At 43.6% G+C, this 15,613-nt stretch overlaps 5 non-coding genes across 5 annotated transcripts; all 5 read left to right on the top strand.

Annotated features, from left to right (window-relative positions):
- The first annotated feature begins 22 nt into the window (after positions 1-22).
- Positions 23-213, top strand: LOC130339768 (U2 spliceosomal RNA). Its single transcript, XR_008880059.1, has one exon. It is a non-coding gene; the product is annotated as a U2 spliceosomal RNA (small nuclear RNA).
- Positions 214-2,277: 2,064 nt separating this feature from the next.
- On the top strand, positions 2,278-2,468 carry LOC130339766 (U2 spliceosomal RNA). Its single transcript, XR_008880058.1, has one exon. It is a non-coding gene; the product is annotated as a U2 spliceosomal RNA (small nuclear RNA).
- A 7,111-nt stretch (positions 2,469-9,579) lies between these two features.
- Positions 9,580-9,773, top strand: LOC130339703 (U2 spliceosomal RNA). Its single transcript, XR_008880009.1, has one exon. It is a non-coding gene; the product is annotated as a U2 spliceosomal RNA (small nuclear RNA).
- Positions 9,774-11,850: 2,077 nt separating this feature from the next.
- LOC130339765 (U2 spliceosomal RNA) lies at positions 11,851-12,041 on the top strand. The gene has a single exon (XR_008880057.1). It is a non-coding gene; the product is annotated as a U2 spliceosomal RNA (small nuclear RNA).
- A 2,091-nt stretch (positions 12,042-14,132) lies between these two features.
- On the top strand, positions 14,133-14,323 carry LOC130339764 (U2 spliceosomal RNA). Its single transcript, XR_008880056.1, has one exon. It is a non-coding gene; the product is annotated as a U2 spliceosomal RNA (small nuclear RNA).
- The last annotated feature ends 1,290 nt before the right edge of the window (positions 14,324-15,613 follow it).

Below are 15,613 nucleotides of genomic sequence, written 5' to 3'. Positions count from 1 at the left end.
TGGGCCCGCCCCTTTCACGGTTATCGCTTCTCGGCCTTTTGGCTAAGATCAAGTGTAGTATCTGTTCTTATCAGTTTAATATCTGATACGTCCCCTATCTGGGGACCATATATTAAATGGATTTTTGAGAACGGGGGCCGATTTCGAAGCTTGCTTCCGTCGCCCTATGCATTGACCCGATATGGCAGTATCTTCGGGTACAGTGCACCACCCCCTTACAGGGTTAAAAAGAAAGATTCCTACTTTCATTGCTACCTGCTTGCTGGCTAGCCAGCTAGCCAGCCCTGTGGGCCTTGCTGCTGCTGCAGCCAAAAAACAAAAGGTGGTGCTTCTGCTGCTTCTGCTTCTGCTTGTGTCTGGCCGCTGTTGGAGCGTCCAGGCACAGGACTTCTGCTGCTGCTGACTAAATGGCCTCCTTAATTGGATCATTTGAGTAGCCAGCACACCTGTGCAGGTAGGGCATGACATGATAGGCAGCTGCCTTGATAGCGGGTGGGTGCTGAATGTTCCTAATTGACAAAATAAGATTAATGCTTATGAAGAAATATAAAATCTCATCCCTTCCCCAATTTCGCGCCACACCCCTACCCCTTAATTCCCTGGTTGAACTTGATGGACATATGTCTTTTTTCGACCGTACTAACTATGTAACTATGTAACATAACATGGGGGGGGGGGGGGTCTCCTGGCTGTTCACACAGGTGTGTCATTGCTGTACATTGACCATGCATTGCTTCTGTGGTATTGCAAAGGCAAAGACAAATGCTTCCAGCCATCCATTGCACTAATGGATTGGTCATCAGCTGGCTGTCTATGTCCCGCATCAATATAGACCAAAGTACAGAGGGTTAGGCTATGCTATTGTGCACCTACCTGATGCATCAGAAGGTGCGAGGCCCTTGCTAAATTCTGTGCACAGACTTTGAGATCTATACTTTAGACTGTATCTAAACCTGCTCCAACATGGACTGACATTCTGGCCTACTTTCAGCCGATGCGACTTGTCTGTCGCTGAACAGTCGCTTTTTATGTATTCAGCACCTATGTATAATGTTGTAAAAATGCTCTAGAAGCTAAAGTCGCAGAAATGTCACACATATTTGGCCTGCAACTTTCTGTGCGACAAATTCAGACAGGAAAAATCAGTATAAATCCTTAGAAAATTATCCCCCAGTGTCTCCATCTGCTGGCGGTATTGAATAAGCATTGCTGCACTGATGGGGTATGCATTAGACGAAAAAAAAGAAGAAAAAGAAGAATAATACGCCCAGAAAAGAGGCGAAAAGGAGAAAAACGTAAAAAAACGTGAAAAAAAAGTAAGAGGAAGAGAAGGGAAAAAAAGGTGGAAATGGGTTTAAAAGTGATTTCGGCGGAGAAATATATATATATATATATATATATATACACGCACACACACACATATATATAAACGTAGTCTCCGTTGAGATATTGCAGCCGCTGCTGTGTCCAGGCCCAGGAGCCTTAGCACTGTGCTGTGATGTCACTCAATACCACTGACATCACTAGGTGTAAACAACATCTCTCCTTTGCTGTGTATGTGACTATGGAGCTGTTTGGTGATGTCGTCTATTATGGCCTTCATAGAAGCAACAGGAGATTGTTGCATCCATCTAGAACCCTCAGAACTACAGTGCTATGATGTCACTCACTTCCACAGGCCTTGCAGAGTGTAAACAACAACAACCCAGCTTTGTTGTGTATGTAACCATAGGGATTTGTGATGTCACCTAGAACCTTCACAGCAGCGACAGCTTTATGAGGAGCATCAGCACTGCTCTGCCTGAGCAGAACCATCACCGCCATAGGTTGTCAAATAACCCGGGTTTAACCCACACAGGTAAGTCCAATGGGGTGCAGGCATGTCCTCTATGCTTACAGCTTCCCGTGGGTGTTGGTTTGATACCGTTTGGGGACAGCCAAGGAGGCATCTGCAGGCAACAAAGGTAGGTGTGTGCTTGTGTGTGTGTTTCCTATGCAGATCCTAAGCCCAGTGTCACATGCAAGTAGGAGGAGTAAGAAGGGTTCCTGGCAAATCCGGGTTATGGATTGCATTTAAAAAGGCCCCGTGGGAGTGCAATGGGCCCCTGTCTTGCTGCTTAGCAATAATGGTATGGGTTTAGGTTCTGCTGTGTGTACTGGTGGTTGACTGCCCCCCAGCCCAGAGTGTGCATGGAAAATTGTCTGGCAGCCTCCCTGACAGCAAGCAGTGATAGTGCCCATGAAGGGCACCTTGTTGGGCCCGCCCCTTTCACGGTTATCGCTTCTCGGCCTTTTGGCTAAGATCAAGTGTAGTATCTGTTCTTATCAGTTTAATATCTGATACGTCCCCTATCTGGGGACCATATATTAAATGGATTTTTGAGAACGGGGGCCGATTTCGAAGCTTGCTTCCGTCGCCCTATGCATTGACCCGATATGGCAGTATCTTCGGGTACAGTGCACCACCCCCTTACAGGGTTAAAAAGAAAGATTCCTACTTTCATTGCTACCTGCTTGCTGGCTAGCCAGCTAGCCAGCCCTGTGGGCCTTGCTGCTGCTGCAGCCAAAAAACAAAAGGTGGTGCTGCTGCTGCTTCTGCTGCTTCTGCTTCTGCTTGTGTCTGGCCGCTGTTGGAGCGTCCAGGCACAGGACTTCTGCTGCTGCTGACTAAATGGCCTCCTTAATTGGATCATTTGAGTAGCCAGCACACCTGTGCAGGTAGGGCATGACATGATAGGCAGCTGCCTTGATAGCGGGTGGGTGCTGAATGTTCCTAATTGACAAAATAAGATTAATGCTTATGAAGAAATATAAAATCTCATCCCTTCCCCAATATCGCGCCACACCCCTACCCCTTAATTCCCTGGTTGAACTTGATGGACATATGTCTTTTTTCGACCGTACTAACTATGTAACTATGTAACATAACATGGGGGGGGGGGGGGGGTCTCCTGGCTGTTCACACAGGTGTGTCATTGCTGTACATTGACCATGCATTGCTTCTGTGGTATTGCAAAGGCAAAGACAAATGCTTCCAGCCATCCATTGCACTAATGGATTGGTCATCAGCTGGCTGTCTATGTCCCGCATCAATATAGACCAAAGTACAGAGGGTTAGGCTATGCTATTGTGCACCTACCTGATGCATCAGAAGGTGCGAGGCCCTTGCTAAATTCTGTGCACAGAATTTGAGATCTATACTTTAGACTGTATCTAAACCTGCTCCAACATGGACTGACATTCTGGCCTACTTTCAGCCGATGCGACTTGTCTGTCGCTGAACAGTCGCTTTTTATGTATTCAGCACCTATGTATAATGTTGTAAAAATGCTCTAGAAGCTAAAGTCGCAGAAATGTCACACATATTTGGCCTGCAACTTTCTGTGCGACAAATTCAGACAGGAAAAATCAGTATAAATCCTTAGAAAATTATCCCCCAGTGTCTCCATCTGCTGGCGGTATTGAATAAGCATTGCTGCACTGATGGGGTATGCATTAGACGAAAAAAAAGAAGAAAAAGAAGAATAATACGCCCAGAAAAGAGGCGAAAAGGAGAAAAACGTAAAAAAAACGTGAAAAAAAAGTAAGAGGAAGAGAAGGGAAAAAAAGGTGGAAATGGGTTTAAAAGTGATTTTGGCGGAGAAATATATATATATATATATATATATATATATATATATATATATATACGCGCACACACACACATATATATAAACGTATTCTCCGTTGAGATATTGCAGCCGCTGCTGTGTCCAGGCCCAGGAGCCTTAGCACTGTGCTGTGATGTCACTCAATACCACTGACATCACTAGGTGTAAACAACATCTCTCCTTTGCTGTGTATGTGACTATGGAGCTGTTTGGTGATGTCGTCTATTATGGCCTTCATAGAAGCAACAGGAGATTGTTGCATCCATCTAGAACCCTCAGAACTACAGTGCTATGATGTCACTCACTTCCACAGGCCTTGCAGAGTGTAAACAACAACAACCCAGCTTTGTTGTGTATGTAACCATAGGGATTTGTGATGTCAACTAGAACCTTCACAGCAGCGACAGCTTTATGAGGAGCATCAGCACTGCTCTGCCTGAGCAGAACCATCACCGCCATAGGTTGTCAAATAACCCGGGTTTAACCCACACAGGTAAGTCCAATGGGGTGCAGGCATGTCCTCTATGCTTACAGCTTCCCGTGGGTGTTGGTTTGATACCGTTTGGGGACAGCCAAGGAGGCATCTGCAGGCAACAAAGGTAGGTGTGTGCTTGTGTGTGTGTTTCCTATGCAGATCCTAAGCCCAGTGTCACATGCAAGTAGGAGGAGTAAGAAGGGTTCCTGGCAAATCCGGGTTATGGATTGCATTTAAAAAGGCCCCGTGGGAGTGCAATGAGCCCCTGTCTTGCTGCTTAGCAATAATGGTATGGGTTTAGGTTCTGCTGTGTGTACTGGTGGTTGACTGCCCCCCAGCCCAGAGTGTGCATGGAAAATTGTCTGGCAGCCTCCCTGACAGCAAGCAGTGATAGTGCCCATGAAGGGCACCTTGTTGGGCCCGCCCCTTTCACGGTTATCGCTTCTCGGCCTTTTGGCTAAGATCAAGTGCAGTTGCCTTGGTCTCGCCTGAGGGTGCGATCTCTGGGTTTACCCAGTTTGCTGGAAGGGATTCTCTTTCTGTGGTTTCGTGCCGACAGTTCTGCCTGGAGAGATGGCTGGTCTGAAGAATACCATTCGTTTGGAGGTGGATCCCGGAAGTGCTGTGAAGAACAATGTTGTTTACCTGGTTCGGGACATCATCATGCTGAAGCTTGGAGTGGACAAGTCAGAAATATTCAGCGTTAATGAGGCTCCTCGCAAGGGTTCTTATGAGGTCACCTTTGAGCAGGAAGGTAGGTGCCTTGATGTTTATGAACGTTTGAGAAATTTCAGCAAGGACCCCATGATGGAGGGAGTGAAGATTACTCCTTTGTTTGGGTTTCAAGAAAAAACTGTCCTTGTGCATGTTTATAACCCTTTCACGGATGTGGCTATAATTGAAAGTTTTCTGCGCCAATATTGTGACTCTGTGCGTGGAGGTGAAAAACAGACCAATGTACTGGGAATCTTTAATTGCAAATATAAATTTGTTGTGAAACTGAAAGTGGATCCCAGTTGTGTTGGTGGCTTTAAACATCCCCCAGCTAGTTTTTCAGTTGCTGGACATAGGGGATATTTATCCTATGCTGGACAGCCTTATTATTGCCGCAATTGTTTTTCTTTTGGCCACGTGAAAGAGAGCTGCCTTAAGGGACAGGTGTGCCGGAACTGTAATGGTACTGGTCACCATGCGGGGAGTTGCCCCAACACAAAAAAATGTGACCTGTGCCGTGAGGAAGGGCATGTTTATAAAGACTGTCCTGGTACAAAAAGACCAAGCTATGCAAGTGCTGCAAGAGGGGCGGAAATTGTGAGGAAGTTGGCCCCTCAAAAACTGAAAGTTATTCCTCAGAAACCTGTGGATGTACAAGTTGCTGTGGCTGATGCCTTTAGGAAGCTGGAGGAGGTGATTGAGGGAGTGCAGAGCCCTGTTCACACAGCTGAATCTGTTCATCCCTCTGATCCTGCTAACATAGAGGAGTTTCAGTCCTCTGGAGAGACTAGTTTGTGTAACAGGGAGGGTGGTGGGAAACATAATGTCCAGGATGAAAATAATGATGGCTTCAAGCTGGTGCATGGTGGGAAGTCCGCCAAAAAAAGACGTGGTGAGGAGAGTACGAATTTGGCGCCAGAAACCAGGAACACATTTGAAGTGCTGGAAACGGACATTATGGAGACTGCTGAAAGTGGTGAATAGATATGCCGGGACTTGATATGAAATGTTATCAGGTGGTGAAGCACCTGTTTTCTAATGACTTTGTTATACCTGCTTTGTGTTTTACTATGTGTTCTCAATAGGTTTGCCGGGACTTGATATGCAAATGATATCAGGTAGTGAATCACCTATTTTCTAATGGTTATGTTATACCTGCTTTGTGTTTGTATATAGTTATGAGCATTATTATTTGTTCTCAAAATGTGAGAGTATTTAAAAATAAGGCTAGGAGAGCTGCTATTTTAAGTTTTTTAGCACAAGAGAATGCTTCAATTTTCTGTTTGCAGGAATGTGGTATTGAGTTCGCAGTAAGTCAGGATGAATGGGTGTATGGTCGGTGTGTGTGGTCTGGGAGTTCAGTGAATAAGAATGATGGTGTGGGTGTTTTAATTAAATCACCTGAAATTAAATCACTTTTTCTTGCACTTTGGGTGAATCGAAAGCACGTTCCTCGGCTTTAAAAAACACCTGAAATTTCTGTTGAAAGTTATTTAGTTATTGAGCCTGGTAGGTGTATTTCTGTTAATTTATGTTATAAAGGTATTATGTTTCGTGTTATAAATGTGTATGCTTCTGCATGCAAAAATGAAAGAAAAAATTTGTTTGAGAAATTAAAATTTTATGTTCAAGGTAAAATACCTATTATTTTAGTTGGAGATATGAATGTGGACTTATGTAAGAAAGCATTTGATATATCAGGAAGAAAATTATTTGAGTTAGTTTCAGATTTTAGGTTTAAAGATATTCAGGATTTATGCAAAGTTAGTCCTAATTTATGCACTTATCATGCAGATAGGGGGAATGTTCACTCTAAGTTAGATTATTGTTTTTTGTCTGAGAATGTTAATGCATTAAGTTACAGACAGAGGTCTGTTTGTTATTCGGACCATGAGTCTTTGCTGTGTGAGATTGATGTGGGTCAGAATGCTGTGTATGGGAGAGGTTTGTGGAAGATGAATATTAAACATTTAGATAGTGTGGATGTGAGAGACCAGTATGAATGCATATATAAAAAATGGCGTGAAAGGAAAAGTGAGTTTGATAACATTATTTTGTGGTGGGAATGGGTTAAAAAGAAAACAAAATCCTTTTTTAGGTCTTTTGGTTATAAAATTGCTGCTATTAAGAGGGAACAATATGTTAAGTTAAATGCCCGTCTATCCTTTTTGTATAGATTGAGAGACTGTGGTGTGGATGTTCAGAATGAAATTGTGAGTGTTAAAAGGGACATTAATGAGTTTGTGTTGGAGAAAGGGAGGAGTATTATGTATAGAGCTAAATTAGATAAGAGGGAACATGATGAAAAATGTTCACGTTATTTTTTCAAAAAAGTTTTTTCAAAAAAGCCGGTTATTGATGTGATTGTGAAAGAGGATGGTAGTGTTGTGTCTGGTGATGGTGTGAGTGAGGAAGTTGCAGTTTTTTATGAAGAATTGTATGGAGAGAAGTGGAGGGATGAGAATTTGGAGAATGAGGTATTGAGTGTGTTGGAAAGGAAACTTGGAGAGGCTGAGCAGGCTTTTGTTATGCGTGGTATATCAAGTGAGGAAGTTTGGGATGTAGTGCAGAAAATGTCAGCAAATAAGACTCCAGGTGAGGATGGTTTGCCTGTGGAATTTTATCGGTTGTTATGGAATGTGGTGGGGAAGGATGTAGTTGAAGTGTGTCAGTTTATGTGGGAGAATATGGAGGTTGCGGAGAGTATGCGTGGGGGTGTGGTTGTGCTGATTCCGAAAAAAGGGGATTTAAAAAGTTTAAAGAATTGGCGTCCAATTACATTACTTAATTGTGATTATAAGATCTATGCGAAAATTATTGCCAATCGGATGAGAGATGTTGTTGAAAGCGTGGTGGGTGATGATCAGTTTTGTGCTGTGCCTGGACGTCGTATACAGGAGAGTTTGTGTTTGTTGAGAGATTGTTTGTGGGATTGTAAGAGTAGGAAGCAAGATGTGTGTTTGTTGTCATTAGATTTTGAAAAAGCGTATGATAGGCTGTCTCATAGTTTCTTGTTCAGGGTGTTGTTGCGTATGGGTTTTCCGAGTGACTTTGTGTGGAGAGTTAGGAGTTTGTATGATAAAATATATAGTAGGATGCTTGTTAATGGATGTGTGGGGAGAAGAGTGAATGTGTTCTCAGGGGTTAGGCAGGGGTGTCCTTTATCACCAGTGGCATTTATATGTGCTATTGAGCCTCTGGTATGTATGATTAGGAGGGATAAGATAGTGAGAGGTGTACGCATTCCTGGTAGTGATGGAAGGGAGTTTAAAGTTAATGCTTATATGGATGATGTATGTGTCCTGTGTGATTCTGAGTCCGCTGTGAGGAGGGTGAAACTTTTAGTGTCTATTTTTTGTGGTGCATCTGCTTTTAAGGTTAATTGGTTAAAGAGTGAATGTAAGTGTTTTGGTGAGAGTAGATTAAGTAGAGATGTTGGGGTGAATGTTGTGGAGGGGTCTATTAAAGTGTTGGGGATTAAGTTTAGTGACGATTTGGATGGGAAAGAGAGTTGGGAGGAGGCGAAAAAGAAGGTGGAGTTGCGTCTAAATTATTGGAGTTTGAGAAGTCTTTCCTTCATTGGGAAGATTGTAGTTATTAAAAGTGTTGTGTTACCAATTTTTCTGTATGTTGCTATGATTTTTCCTCCCCATTATATGGGTTTGAGGAGCTTGAACAGGGTTCTGTTTGTCTTTTTTTGGGGTTCTAAAGTTGAGAGGTTGAGGAGAGAAATAGTGGTGAAAAATTGGAAGAAGGGTGGTATGAGTTTTCCAAATTTGGAGGTGTACTTTGGAGTGAATATTTTAGTTTTTATTTTAGCTATTATTGGGAGTGATAGAAAGGTGTCCTGTATGACAAGATTTCTGGCTGGTAGATTTTTTGTCAGGTTGAAGTGGTGTGAGAGGGATTTGAATAGGCCTATTGCTTTTGAGGTTCCTAAATGGTATGAGTGGGTTGTGAGGTTTTTGGAGAAATTTGAGTTGATAGAAGAAGAGGTGAGTGTTTTGAAGAATAAACGTTTGGTGATGAAAATGATTGAGAGTAAAGAGGTTGTATGTAATATTAATTCTGTGAGAGGAGCGGATGTGGAAAAAGTTTGGAAGAAAGTGAGGATGGATGGTATGTCTAATAAGCAAAAGGAGATTGTATGGCAAAGTTTGCATGGGGTGTTGCCAGTGAGAGAGTTTCAGAAAGCAAGGGGTTTGGTGAGATGTGATGTGTGTCCTAGGGAGAATTGTAATGGTTTTGAAAGTGTTATTCATCTTTTTTGGAATTGTAAGTATGCTCGTGAGGTTGTGAGAAAACTTGGGCCTTTGTGCAAGGAATTAACAGGTGTGGAATTTTTGTATTATGAAATGATGATGTTTGGATTATGTGTGAGTGGTGGTCAGAATGAAAGAGTGTTGTGGTTATTGTTGTCGTGTATTAAAGAAGTCTTATGGGATGTTCGGAATGTTTATTTGTTTTTGAGAAAGGAAATAAGTGTAAATAATAGTGTGAGGATGGTGTTAGGAAAGCTTTATTTGTGTTATTTGTGGGATGCTAGGAGGGGTGGGATTGATGCGGAGGGTATTTGGAAAACGAAAAAATGGATTCATTCTGTTGATTTATCTTGATGTTTTTCATGTACTTGTAATTTTGTCTGTTTTTGATTATAAATAAAGTTCCCGATGATGAGAGGGTTGTGTGTTACAGAAAGTTTGTAATGCCAGTTTTGAAAGTATTGTTTTGAGTACTTTCATCCCTTATCTGAGGGTTTAAAAAAAAAAAAAAAAAAAAAATCTGTTCTTATCAGTTTAATATCTGATACGTCCCCTATCTGGGGACCATATATTAAATGGATTTTTGAGAACGGGGGCCGATTTCGAAGCTTGCTTCCGTCGCCCTATGCATTGACCCGATATGGCAGTATCTTCGGGTACAGTGCACCACCCCCTTACAGGGTTAAAAAGAAAGATTCCTACTTTCATTGCTACCTGCTTGCTGGCTAGCCAGCTAGCCAGCCCTGTGGGCCTTGCTGCTGCTGCAGCCAAAAAACAAAAGGTGGTGCTGCTGCTGCTTCTGCTGCTTCTGCTTCTGCTTGTGTCTGGCCGCTGTTGGAGCGTCCAGGCACAGGACTTCTGCTGCTGCTGACTAAATGGCCTCCTTAATTGGATCATTTGAGTAGCCAGCACACCTGTGCAGGTAGGGCATGACATGATAGGCAGCTGCCTTGATAGCGGGTGGGTGCTGAATGTTCCTAATTGACAAAATAAGATTAATGCTTATGAAGAAATATAAAATCTCATCCCTTCCCCAATATCGCGCCACACCCCTACCCCTTAATTCCCTGGTTGAACTTGATGGACATATGTCTTTTTTCGACCGTACTAACTATGTAACTATGTAACATAACATGGGGGGGGGGGTCTCCTGGCTGTTCACACAGGTGTGTCATTGCTGTACATTGACCATGCATTGCTTCTGTGGTATTGCAAAGGCAAAGACAAATGCTTCCAGCCATCCATTGCACTAATGGATTGGTCATCAGCTGGCTGTCTATGTCCCGCATCAATATAGACCAAAGTACAGAGGGTTAGGCTATGCTATTGTGCACCTACCTGATGCATCAGAAGGTGCGAGGCCCTTGCTAAATTCTGTGCACAGACTTTGAGATCTATACTTTAGACTGTATCTAAACCTGCTCCAACATGGACTGACATTCTGGCCTACTTTCAGCCGATGCGACTTGTCTGTCGCTGAACAGTCGCTTTTTATGTATTCAGCACCTATGTATAATGTTGTAAAAATGCTCTAGAAGCTAAAGTCGCAGAAATGTCACACATATTTGGCCTGCAACTTTCTGTGCGACAAATTCAGACAGGAAAAATCAGTATAAATCCTTAGAAAATTATCCCCCAGTGTCTCCATCTGCTGGCGGTATTGAATAAGCATTGCTGCACTGATGGGGTATGCATTAGACGAAAAAAAAGAAGAAAAAGAAGAATAATACGCCCAGAAAAGAGGCGAAAAGGAGAAAAACTTAAAAAAACGTGAAAAAAAAGTAAGAGGAAGAGAAGGGAAAAAAAGGTGGAAATGGGTTTAAAAGTGATTTCGGCGGAGAAATATATATATATATATATATATATATATATATATACGCGCACACACACACATATATATAAACTTATTCTCCGTTGAGATATTGCAGCCGCTGCTGTGTCCAGGCCCAGGAGCCTTAGCACTGTGCTGTGATGTCACTCAATACCACTGACATCACTAGGTGTAAACAACATCTCTCCTTGCTGTGTATGTGACTATGGAGCTGTTTGGTGATGTCGTCTATTATGGCCTTCATAGAAGCAACAGGAGATTGTTGCATCCATCTAGAACCCTCAGAACTACAGTGCTATGATGTCACTCACTTCCACAGGCCTTGCAGAGTGTAAACAACAACAACCCAGCTTTGTTGTGTATGTAACCATAGGGATTTGTGATGTCACCTAGAACCTTCACAGCAGCGACAGCTTTATGAGGAGCATCAGCACTGCTCTGCCTGAGCAGAACCATCACCGCCATAGGTTGTCAAATAACCCGGGTTTAACCCACACAGGTAAGTCCAATGGGGTGCAGGCATGTCCTCTATGCTTACAGCTTCCCGTGGGTGTTGGTTTGATACCGTTTGGGGACAGCCAAGGAGGCATCTGCAGGCAACAAAGGTAGGTGTGTGCTTGTGTGTGTGTTTCCTATGCAGATCCTAAGCCCAGTGTCACATGCAAGTAGGAGGAGTAAGAAGGGTTCCTGGCAAATCCGGGTTATGGATTGCATTTAAAAAGGCCCCGTGGGAGTGCAATGGGCCCCTGTCTTGCTGCTTAGCAATAATGGTATGGGTTTAGGTTCTGCTGTGTGTACTGGTGGTTGACTGCCCCCCAGCCCAGAGTGTGCATGGAAAATTGTCTGGCAGCCTCCCTGACAGCAGGCAGTGATAGTGCCCATGAAGGGCACCTTGTTGGGCCCGCCCCTTTCACGGTTATCGCTTCTCGGCCTTTTGGCTAAGATCAAGTGTAGTATCTGTTCTTATCAGTTTAATATCTGATACGTCCCCTATCTGGGGACCATATATTAAATGGATTTTTGAGAACGGGGGCCGATTTCGAAGCTTGCTTCCGTCGCCCTATGCATTGACCCGATATGGCAGTATCTTCGGGTACAGTGCACCACCCCCTTACAGGGTTAAAAAGAAAGATTCCTACTTTCATTGCTACCTGCTTGCTGGCTAGCCAGCTAGCCAGCCCTGTGGGCCTTGCTGCTGCTGCAGCCAAAAAACAAAAGGTGGTGCTGCTGCTGCTTCTGCTGCTTCTGCTTCTGCTTGTGTCTGGCCGCTGTTGGAGCGTCCAGGCACAGGACTTCTGCTGCTGCTGACTAAATGGCCTCCTTAATTGGATCATTTTAGTAGCCAGCACACCTGTGCAGGTAGGGCATGACATGATAGGCAGCTGCCTTGATAGCGGGTGGGTGCTGAATGTTCCTAATTGACAAAATAAGATTAATGCTTATGAAGAAATATAAAATCTCATCCCTTCCCCAATATCGCGCCACACCCCTACCCCTTAATTCCCTGGTTGAACTTGATGGACATATGTCTTTTTTCGACCGTACTAACTATGTAACTATGTAACATAACATGGGGGGGGGTCTCCTGGCTGTTCACACAGGTGTGTCATTGCTGTACATTGACCATGCATTGCATTGCTTCTGTGGTATTGCAAAGGCAAAGACAAATGCTTCCAGCCATCCATTGCACTAATGGATTGGTCATCAGCTGGCTGTCTATGTCCCGCATCAATATAGACCAAAGTACAGAGGGTTAGGCTATGCTATTGTGCACCTACCTGATGCATCAGAAGGTGCGAGGCCCTTGCTAAATTCTGTGCACAGACTTTGAGATCTATACTTTAGACTGTATCTAAACCTGCTCCAACATGGACTGACATTCTGGCCTACTTTCAGCCGATGCGACTTGTCTGTCGCTGAACAGTCGCTTTTTATGTATTCAGCACCTATGTATAATGTTGTAAAAATGCTCTAGAAGCTAAAGTCGCAGAAATGTCACACATATTTGGCCTGCAACTTTCTGTGCGACAAATTCAGACAGGAAAAATCAGTATAAATCCTTAGAAAATTATCCCCCAGTGTCTCCATCTGCTGGCGGTATTGAATAAGCATTGCTGCACTGATGGGGTATGCATTAGACGAAAAAAAAGAAGAAAAAGAAGAATAATACGCCCAGAAAAGAGGCGAAAAGGAGAAAAACGTAAAAAAACGTGAAAAAAAAGTAAGAGGAAGAGAAGGGAAAAAAAGGTGGAAATGGGTTTAAAAGTGATTTCGGCGGAGAAATATATATATATATATATATATATATATATATATATATATATACGCGCACACACACACATATATATAAACGTATTCTCCGTTGAGATATTGCAGCCGCTGCTGTGTCCAGGCCCAGGAGCCTTAGCACTGTGCTGTGATGTCACTCAATACCACTGACATCACTAGGTGTAAACAACATCTCTCCTTTGCTGTGTATGTGACTATGGAGCTGTTTGGTGATGTCGTCTATTATGGCCTTCATAGAAGCAACAGGAGATTGTTGCATCCATCTAGAACCCTCAGAACTACAGTGCTATGATGTCACTCACTTCCACAGGCCTTGCAGAGTGTAAACAACAACAACCCAGCTTTGTTGTGTATGTAACCATAGGGATTTGTGATGTCACCTAGAACCTTCACAGCAGCGACAGCTTTATGAGGAGCATCAGCACTGCTCTGCCTGAGCAGAACCATCACCGCCATAGGTTGTCAAATAACCCGGGTTTAACCCACACAGGTAAGTCCAATGGGGTGCAGGCATGTCCTCTATGCTTACAGCTTCCCGTGGGTGTTGGTTTGATACCGTTTGGGGACAGCCAAGGAGGCATCTGCAGGCAACAAAGGTAGGTGTGTGCTTGTGTGTGTGTGTTTCCTATGCAGATCCTAAGCCCAGTGTCACATGCAAGTAGGAGGAGTAAGAAGGGTTCCTGGCAAATCCGGGTTATGGATTGCATTTAAAAAGGCCCCGTGGGAGTGCAATGGGCCCCTGTCTTGCTGCTTAGCAATAATGGTATGGGTTTAGGTTCTGCTGTGTGTACTGGTGGTTGACTGCCCCCCAGCCCAGAGTGTGCATGGAAAATTGTCTGGCAGCCTCCCTGACAGCAAGCAGTGATAGTGCCCATGAAGGGCACCTTGTTGGGCCCGCCCCTTTCACGGTTATCGCTTCTCGGCCTTTTGGCTAAGATCAAGTGTAGTATCTGTTCTTATCAGTTTAATATCTGATACGTCCCCTATCTGGGGACCATATATTAAATGGATTTTTGAGAACGGGGGCCGATTTCGAAGCTTGCTTCCGTCGCCCTATGCATTGACCCGATATGGCAGTATCTTCGGGTACAGTGCACCACCCCCTTACAGGGTTAAAAAGAAAGATTCCTACTTTCATTGCTACCTGCTTGCTGGCTAGCCAGCTAGCCAGCCCTGTGGGCCTTGCTGCTGCTGCAGCCAAAAAACAAAAGGTGGTGCTGCTGCTGCTTCTGCTGCTTCTGCTTCTGCTTGTGTCTGGCCGCTGTTGGAGCGTCCAGGCACAGGACTTCTGCTGCTGCTGACTAAATGGCCTCCTTAATTGGATCATTTGAGTAGCCAGCACACCTGTGCAGGTAGGGCATGACATGATAGGCAGCTGCCTTGATAGCGGGTGGGTGCTGAATGTTCCTAATTGACAAAATAAGATTAATGCTTATGAAGAAATATAAAATCTCATCCCTTCCCCAATATCGCGCCACACCCCTACCCCTTAATTCCCTGGTTGAACTTGATGGACATATGTCTTTTTTCGACCGTACTAACTATGTAACTATGTAACATAACATGGGGGGGGGGGGGGGGGTGTCTCCTGGCTGTTCACACAGGTGTGTCATTGCTGTACATTGACCATGCATTGCTTCTGTGGTATTGCAAAGGCAAAGACAAATGCTTCCAGCCATCCATTGCACTAATGGATTGGTCATCAGCTGGCTGTCTATGTCCCGCATCAATATAGACCAAAGTACAGAGGGTTAGGCTATGCTATTGTGCACCTACCTGATGCATCAGAAGGTGCGAGGCCCTTGCTAAATTCTGTGCACAGACTTTGAGATCTATACTTTAGACTGTATCTAAACCTGCTCCAACATGGACTGACATTCTGGCCTACTTTCAGCCGATGCGACTTGTCTGTCGCTGAACAGTCGCTTTTTATGTATTCAGCACCTATGTATAATGTTGTAAAAATGCTCTAGAAGCTAAAGTCGCAGAAATGTCACACATATTTGGCCTGCAACTTTCTGTGCGACAAATTCAGACAGGAAAAATCAGTATAAATCCTTAGAAAATTATCCCCCAGTGTCTCCATCTGCTGGCGGTATTGAATAAGCATTGCTGCACTGATGGGGTATGCATTAGACGAAAAAAAAGAAGAAAAAGAAGAATAATACGCCCAGAAAAGAGGCGAAAAGGAGAAAAACGTAAAAAAACGTGAAAAAAAAGTAAGAGGAAGAGAAGGGAAAAAAAGGTGGAAATGGGTTTAAAAGTGATTTAGGCGGAGAAATATATATATATATATATATATATATATATATATATATATATATATATACGCGCACACACACACATATATATAAACGTATTCTCCGTTGAGATATTGCAGCCGCTGCTGTGT

This window comes from Hyla sarda, unplaced genomic scaffold (genome assembly GCF_029499605.1).
Source record: "Hyla sarda isolate aHylSar1 unplaced genomic scaffold, aHylSar1.hap1 scaffold_551, whole genome shotgun sequence".
NCBI classification, from domain to species: domain Eukaryota; kingdom Metazoa; phylum Chordata; class Amphibia; order Anura; family Hylidae; genus Hyla; species Hyla sarda.
This window is presented reverse-complemented; position numbering and strand designations above follow the sequence as displayed.